The following is a 7,715-nucleotide window of genomic DNA, read 5'->3' on the forward strand; positions in this document are numbered from 1 at the left end:
AGAGTGGGCTCAGCTTTAAGCACATGCTTAAAGTAACATAGTGCTCAGCAGGTGTTTTTGATGGACTGATCTTTGAGACTGTGAGTTTTGAGATCAGGAGTTGGACTTTAATGATCCTTTGTGGGTCCCTTCCAACCCAGGGTATTCTGTGGTTATTTGAAGATGAGCTACATACTGTGCTGAAACCTTGGCCTTCTCCTTGGACTTTGGGGCACATATGTAAGTTTGTGGTACAGTTTGTGAGTTGGAAAAGAAGTGGTTCTGTAGGACACTGTGTTGGGAACACCAGATTGTTACTACAAAGAGGGCCTGTTTCTGCAGCCACTCACTCATCAGAGCAGTCCTCTTGACATGATCCACTGATCCTGTCAGGATCCTGTCAGGATCAGTTGCAAACCAAGCACCAGGATTATCTGCATGAAGAACTGCAGCTTTGGCCCAGGTGAGGGTGTAATTCCACTTTCCAGCAGTGAGAACCTGCTTTTGCTGTAAGAGATTTCAGGATCAAGAAGCTTCACTGGGCTCAGCAGGCAGCTGGTGTCCGTGCTTGGGATACAGAGAAGTGCAGAAGACACTAAATGATGCAAACTTCTGCCAGAAAAGAGTATGTGAGTAAGAGAGAACCGGGGAAATATGAAATGGGAAGAGAGTTTTGGCTGCATGTGCCAATTCTAAGCCCATTACAAGAAGGAAATCTGTCCTGACTGTTACCGATTTTATCTTAGCTGGCCTGGAAAGAATAGCAAGCTGAATAAAACCTCTTTGCCATATCAGAAGCACCAAGATAAGCTTAATGAATAGCAAATAATTGGAAAGAGATAAAAAAACAAACAAACAAACAAACCCAACTGAACAACAAACCCACACTTTTTTGTAAAGTCTTTTGACTTGGAGCTACAACATGGAAGATTTCTCACCCCACACGTGCTTACATGCCATAGTTATTAATGGCTTGTCATTTTGTGTGGGACAGCAGGTACTAAAATGGATTCTTCCATGTTGGGGATACTGAGGTGAATGTTCATTTGGGTCACCAGTAATGTAAGTTTAGTTTGCTTAACCTGGCCCCAAGGGGAGTCTGCATTTCCCTTCCATTTTTCCATCACTCTAAAAAAATGATAAAGCCTTAACTAGCAGTTATATAATACCATTCACCTCTGAGTGCTTTATGAACAATAGGACAATGATCTGTATACAAACAGGGTGAAGGAAAGGCTGTGGAAGGGAAGACAGAGCATTTCAAAGGGGGAGAGAGGTACAAATAGGAATGGGCTTGGCTGGACTGGGACATATAAAATGTAGATCTCAGGGAAGAGAGAGATTCACCCTGTGGTCTCTTGCTTGGCTCTTAGTGGCTCTGCAGGCAAAGGCTGTGTGCCAGCAGCTGTGCACTGTGACCCATCTGGTGGGGTCACTGAACACAGAGGGGACCTAATGCTGCTCTGAATGGCACAAACAAATCCCTCTTTTGTGTGCTTTTTTCGTTTGGACCCCGTAAGGAGAACATGGCACTTCTGCTGGCTGTTCCCTGGACTCTCATGATGCAAACACCCCTGTTCTGGTGGAGGTGGTGGCGATGGGGTTCTTGATCCACACTGCTCTGGAGCAGCCTGTCTTCTCCATGTGCTGACATTCACTTCTCATTAGGTAACAAAGCAAATATCAGTGCACTTCCAGTCTCGTGGAAGATACATGTGCACACAAAAAAGGCTTACTCTTCTGAAATATATCACAGAATCATTTAAATTGGAAAAGCACTCCAAGATCATCCAATCCAACCTGTGCCCATCCCCACCTTGTCCCCCAGCCCAGAGCACTGAGTGCCACGTCCAGTCATTCCTTGGACACCTCCAGGGGTGGGGACTCCACCACCTCCCTGGGCAACCCCTTCCAATGCTTACCCATCCTTTCTGTGAAGAAATTCTCCTTCCTGACGTAGTATCAGTGCAGCTCGTGCTGAGGTCAAACGGGGAGAGCGTTTATGGGCACGTGATGGTGCCACTGGGCCGTGGTGAGGGACAAGCTCCCTTCCTGACATCTGTTCCAGTCAGCTAGCAGGATGTCATGACAAGTCATGAAATTTGACAAGAGCCTCCAGGCTGACTGCTGCCAGACTTGGGGAATAATGAAAGGAGGGCTTTAAGCACCTAATCAAGACTTTGGCCGGTGGTGGGATCGGTGTGTTGTCAAGCAGTCGGTGTGTTGGAGACACCTCAAAATAACAAGGTTGATCCTGTTCAGGACAGAGGGGCAGCAAGGAAACTGTGAGACAGAGTTTTAAGAGCATCTGCCTGCCTTTGGTGCAGCTTTAGCCTGTCATTGTGTGACCTCCAGCCTCATTCCGTTGGCAAATATAGCTACAAATGTCTAAAAAATTAAATAGAAAAGGTCTTTATAATAATAGAGTCTGTGAACAACCAAAGTTGTTGTTCCAAAATCATTCTGACAAGGCTTATGCCTTCAGCACCACTAAATATTTTTTTAAGAATGTGTCATTTAGTGTATTTGTAGCTTTTGTAGTGTTTGCTTTGTGGTTGGTTGGTTTTGGGGTTTTTCTTTTCACTTTCTTGTTGTATGCATTAACTGCTCCCCAGGCTTCCTTATCTGCTTGTTAAAGTTCTGTTGCTCATGCCTAAATTTGGGACCTCAGGGTGCTGATACTCTTCAGTGAGTATCATGCTCTCTGACATCACTGTGTCAGTTTATAGGAGGAATAAACACAGAAATTCTCCAGTAGCTACCTGTGGGTCCATTGGCCAGAACATACCCCATTTCTGTATGATGAAACATTGTGAAAGATGTGGGCCTTGTGTCATTAAAGTCATATGAAATAAAAAGCTTTATGTTAATTGGAATAGGAAAATAGTAAAGCTCATAATGACCCGAGTAAAAAATTAATTGGAATTAGGAGCTGCAAAGAGAAATATCAACTTGTTTTAAGACAAAGAACAGCATTCAGACACAATTAGTTTATATATTGCAATGCTTTCTTACTTGTGTAATGTAGTAATGTAGTAATGTAGTGTCCTTATTTGGACTGCAGCATCGTTTGTTTTCAGTGAATTTCTCCTTAGTTTGACTTGGTGTGACATGAAAATGAGGTTACCCTTTCCAATGGAACAATGTTGCTTTGAATCTTTAGGAAATTACCTGATCTCCAGAAATGACCTGATCTAATAGTAAAATTAATGACCTTCCTAGCTGGCAACAAAATGTTTTCATTAGAGTGGGGGCTTCCCAGAACACGTAATCTATATGATTATTGCAGAATTAATAATTTTCCAGATAGTATGTAGAATTTACCAAGAGTAATCTGCAAAATTCTCTCCCGTATTAGTAATTCACTTTCATCAGGGGGATGTTTCCAAATAAATCAGCACAGGTTTTAATACTTGATTGACAGGCTGGAGACAGAAAAGGAAGATATACCTTATTTCTGTGTTTCAACTATGGTGTGCCATGGAGACTGTAATTTACAATCTTGTGGTAAAATTCCTTCCTTTATGTGGTTGCACTCCAATGGTGAAGTCCCAGCACCTTTTCCCCCAAAAAAATCTCACAATTATATACCAGGATTTTCCTTGTTCCCTTCAGAATTAGTAGGGATTAGTTATATGATACTATACTTCATTTGCTCAGGCAAGTTCAACACATGGAAAACCTCTTCTTCTTCTTCCAGTTCCTCTCCTTCCTGCCTGTTTGTAAGTAGACTGGGGAGGTGAAAAATTATTTGAATTATGTAAGCAGTGCAGCCTTATAATTTTTTTCTGTCTTGTTTAAAATCGATTTGAAAATCCGCAGGAGTGTAATTGAGGGAAGGCTTTACCACGAATTTGCAGAGCAAATTATTATGGGTTTTTTATTTCAGAAAACACTATAATTTTCAAGGCAGTGCTGCATAAGAGGTTTATTTAAAGGAAGGTTAATGTGAAAATACATGTTGTTTTATTATGCAAGAGAATGATGCAAAGAAACAGTCTGCAAGGTGACAAAGATCATTCTGGGAAGGAACACCCTCTAGCTAAAGCTTAGCCACTGTGCTTTGAAGGAGACAATCTTCCTGAAGCCAAATAAGAAGCAAAGGCAAGAGCAGGAGTCTATAGCTGAGATATCAGGGCATTTGCCTAAGTGAGGAATGGTGGCTCACGGAGTTGGTTCTGGATTTCAGCCACTGGGCACAATACCTGCACAATGTCTCTCAGGATCGTGTGTCAAAAGCTTGCTCAGTGCTTTGAAAGGAAGGATACAGGTACCCATCTTCAGGAGAGTGTGCTAAAGTGTGGATCCAAAGCAGACACTGGCATCTTCCTGCAGACTTGGGGGGGTAAGTCTCAGCAAATGACAAAATTTCTGTCAGATTCCCATTGCCCACTTGATCTCCACCCGAGTGATGCTGACAACTGATCCTGACAACAGAGCAGAGGCTGAGAAGTTCAGGGCTTTGGAGCATGAGAGAGAAATCTCTCTGGGAGGCTTGGAAACAGTGTGTATTTCAAAATGGAATTTGCACTGCCTCTTGCTAGTGGAAAAACGGGGTAGGTTCTGTTCTTAATAAGGAAGCTGGATATTCCACTAAGGAGGAGATACGAATTCTCATAGACATCCTGACTGCATCTATATTAGAAAATGAAATGTGCCCAGGACCATTCCCTGGCACTGAGGCCAGCTGGCAGCAGCAGCCTGTGTTCATGCTGTTGGAGGCTCCCTCTGAAACAAGGTGTTCGGCACACAGCCTAGTGGGCTCTGTTCCTGGCCTCTGCTGATTCCCACATCGTGCCTAGGAAGTATTTTGGGAGACAGTTCTTGGGTACAGACTTACCACCCTGACCAGGAGCCTTTAACAGGGTAGTTGACTGTGATTAATTGCTTGGGAACATTCCCTCAAACTGTTTAGGTGGCAAGTGCAAATATAGCCCTGCTTGGATGCAGCATCTTGCCCTCAGGCAATTTCTTGGGAGTATCTGGAAAGCTCTACAGGTTGGCCCTGTTGGTACCTTCTTACCTTAAACAATACCCAGTCTCTATTCACTGAGCACAGTTATTTCTGCTGAAATCTGTTCTCATCTAACTCTGCTTCCACCTGTGCTCATCTATTCAACTCTACCAAAAGTCACCACACAAACCCCCAACTTTTCTAACTGCACATAGAGGAACACAAGTGAGAGGGGGATACTGTTGCTGTGGTTTTTGTCTGATTTTCCTGTTTGCACAGCCCTAGTGTGGGGTGTGCCTTGTGTTTCACTCACTGCATCTTCTAATTCTGCTTGGAATCACAATTGAGGCCCTGCTGGCCAAGCACATTCCCTGGTCTTGCTTATCCATCAGGCTGCACCATAAAATAACCGGAAATTAAAAAAAATGTAAAGAAATAAAAAAAACCCAAACCACCAAAACCAACCAACCAACCAAAAAAAAAAAAAAAAAAAGAAGGAAGGGTTGGACACACACTGCATGCAGTAAAGTTCATGGTCAGCCTCACCTAAACAATCTCCTGCAGATGTTTGCCTGGCCTCTCTGACATGGACAAGGCCCTGCTGTGCTGGTCCAGAGTGTTTTCACTGTGGACTAAGTTTACTTACCTTTGCATTTGTGCTAAAAGGATAATTTGGTCCTAAACTAATTGCAAGCTGAAAGGGAAACAGCAAAAGGAAAAGATAAATATATGTACTTTTGAGCATCACTAGATTCCACATGGCTTTGACTTCTCCAAATGCTTTGAGGGAGCCTCAGAAAAATGGGTATGCAAGGACTGGTACGAAAGCATCACTAAGTTTCCCTTACAAAATACTGGGATTTTGGATGTAACACTGGAAGCAAAATATTACAGACATGTGTAGGTGTGTTTTAGGGCTATAGAAACCATGGACCACCCAGCATGGGCAGGAACACCACTAGAATTCTTCTGTGACTTCAAAGTGATTCTGGATCCCAGCAGCTGCTCTGCTGTGGTCCCCAGGGACTGGATCATGAGTTAAATTCAGTCAGACTGAGAAGAAGAGCACAAGTCTAGAAGTAAAATTTCCACTTAAAATCTTTTCTGACACTGTAATCCATGGATCTTGACATCTCTAACTACAATAATTTAAGATGTTAATGCTGTCAACCACACCAGCAAGTGGGTGAGAAGTAAGTCCCTCTGAAGGAACCACTAAAGACAGGTGAACCTTTTTTAGGGTTGGGGTTTTTTTCCCCAGGAGCATCCCATATGATATTCCACTGAACATAGTCCTTCTCCTGGTGTCCATAGTCCTTTTCTCCGTTGTCTCTGACACAGGTTGTCATTCTTCAGCAGGAGTGGCAGGACAAGACCCCAGAGTACTGAAGGGCTCTTTAGTGATGGAAAATGTTCTGGACAATAGAATTTTGGAGGAATTCCTGATGTGGAGGTGGTTTCCTTCAGCAGATGAGTGGGCAGATGGTTTAGTGTGGGTGTCGTGTAGAAAAGGCCACCAGAATGTGGAGTCTGGAATGCCAAGGTCCCCCCTCTGGAAAGTCTGGGGAAAGTTTTTATGTCAGGGTATCAGTCTTTGAGGTCTGTTTCAACAATGAGTAAGGTTAAAAACTCTGTCATATCTGTGAGTCAATACTTAAAGAGAGGACGCAGAGTTAAAATGCACGTGTAGAAAACATGTAAGAATTGCAAGGAAGTAAAGTGTAATACAAGAGCATTACTCCTTCTTGGAGGGAGGAAAATTCAATCATCATGAAAGTGAGTGGGGGGGGCAGGGCTTTCTATTAATTTCCCAGAGGGAGAGAAACTGTAAAGTCATTTTTGCAGCATTCATGGGCAGTGAAATACAAATTTTAAATATTTCGGAAGAACATCTTACTCTCTTTTCACTGTGTAGTTACAGATTAGTCCATTCCAGGAATCCTGTTCAGATAGACTCGAGGCCTGCAGTCACATCCTTTGTTTTCCTTGATTCCTGACAGACCAAATTAAATGGAGATCTCTCCTAACAGCGATAAAATGCTGATGGCATGTGGTGTGAGGACAGTGTGGAAACAATATTGCTCATTGCCTGAACTCAGCTTGCAAAATGGCATCAGGGCATGTCCTGTCTACACAAGTCTCTCAGACAAAGCAGGTGATGCCAGGGAGGTGTGTGAAGGGTCTGAATTTGGAAGAGAAGATAATGTGAGACTGATGACTGGAACAAAATGCTCAAGCCAAAATGCTTTCTCCCTGGGGAAGCTCTCCCACAGTCAGACACAGTGCTGTTTAGCTGTCTGGATTAAATTCCAGGACTGCACATGGCTCTTAAGGTCCTGCCTGGGACTTTTTTTTGTTTGCTGTTGGGTAATAAACCCAAACATACAGGAATAAGAACCTCACATACTATCCACTTCTCATCCCTGTGAAACCCTTGTCTGACTTTCCAATGGCATTGTCAGGGGTGTAAAATCACTCTGTAAAATTTCCTCCTCTTGTTTGCATAGAGCCCAGAGACAGAACCCAGTGTAACATACTTTGAATTTGTTTTCCTTTTTAGAAGGGGCTTGTGTTTTGGATGGTTTTTTTTTTTCCCTGGGCTAATGTACATCTGATGTCAGGCTTCCCAGATGAGAATGGTTAGACTGGTGTTGACATTTTTAGAAATATGTGCGAATGGAAAAATATCCTGGGAGTGCTGCCAGTGGCTGATTTTGTAAAGTTTTAGTCTCTGCTGAATAGGAATCACGAGCCAGGTACCTGCACTGAAAAGAAGCCTTAC

This window comes from Manacus vitellinus, unplaced genomic scaffold (assembly GCF_001715985.3).
Source record: "Manacus vitellinus isolate BGI_N305 unplaced genomic scaffold, ASM171598v3 scaffold_90_pilon, whole genome shotgun sequence".
Classification (NCBI taxonomy): Eukaryota; Metazoa; Chordata; class Aves; order Passeriformes; family Pipridae; genus Manacus; species Manacus vitellinus.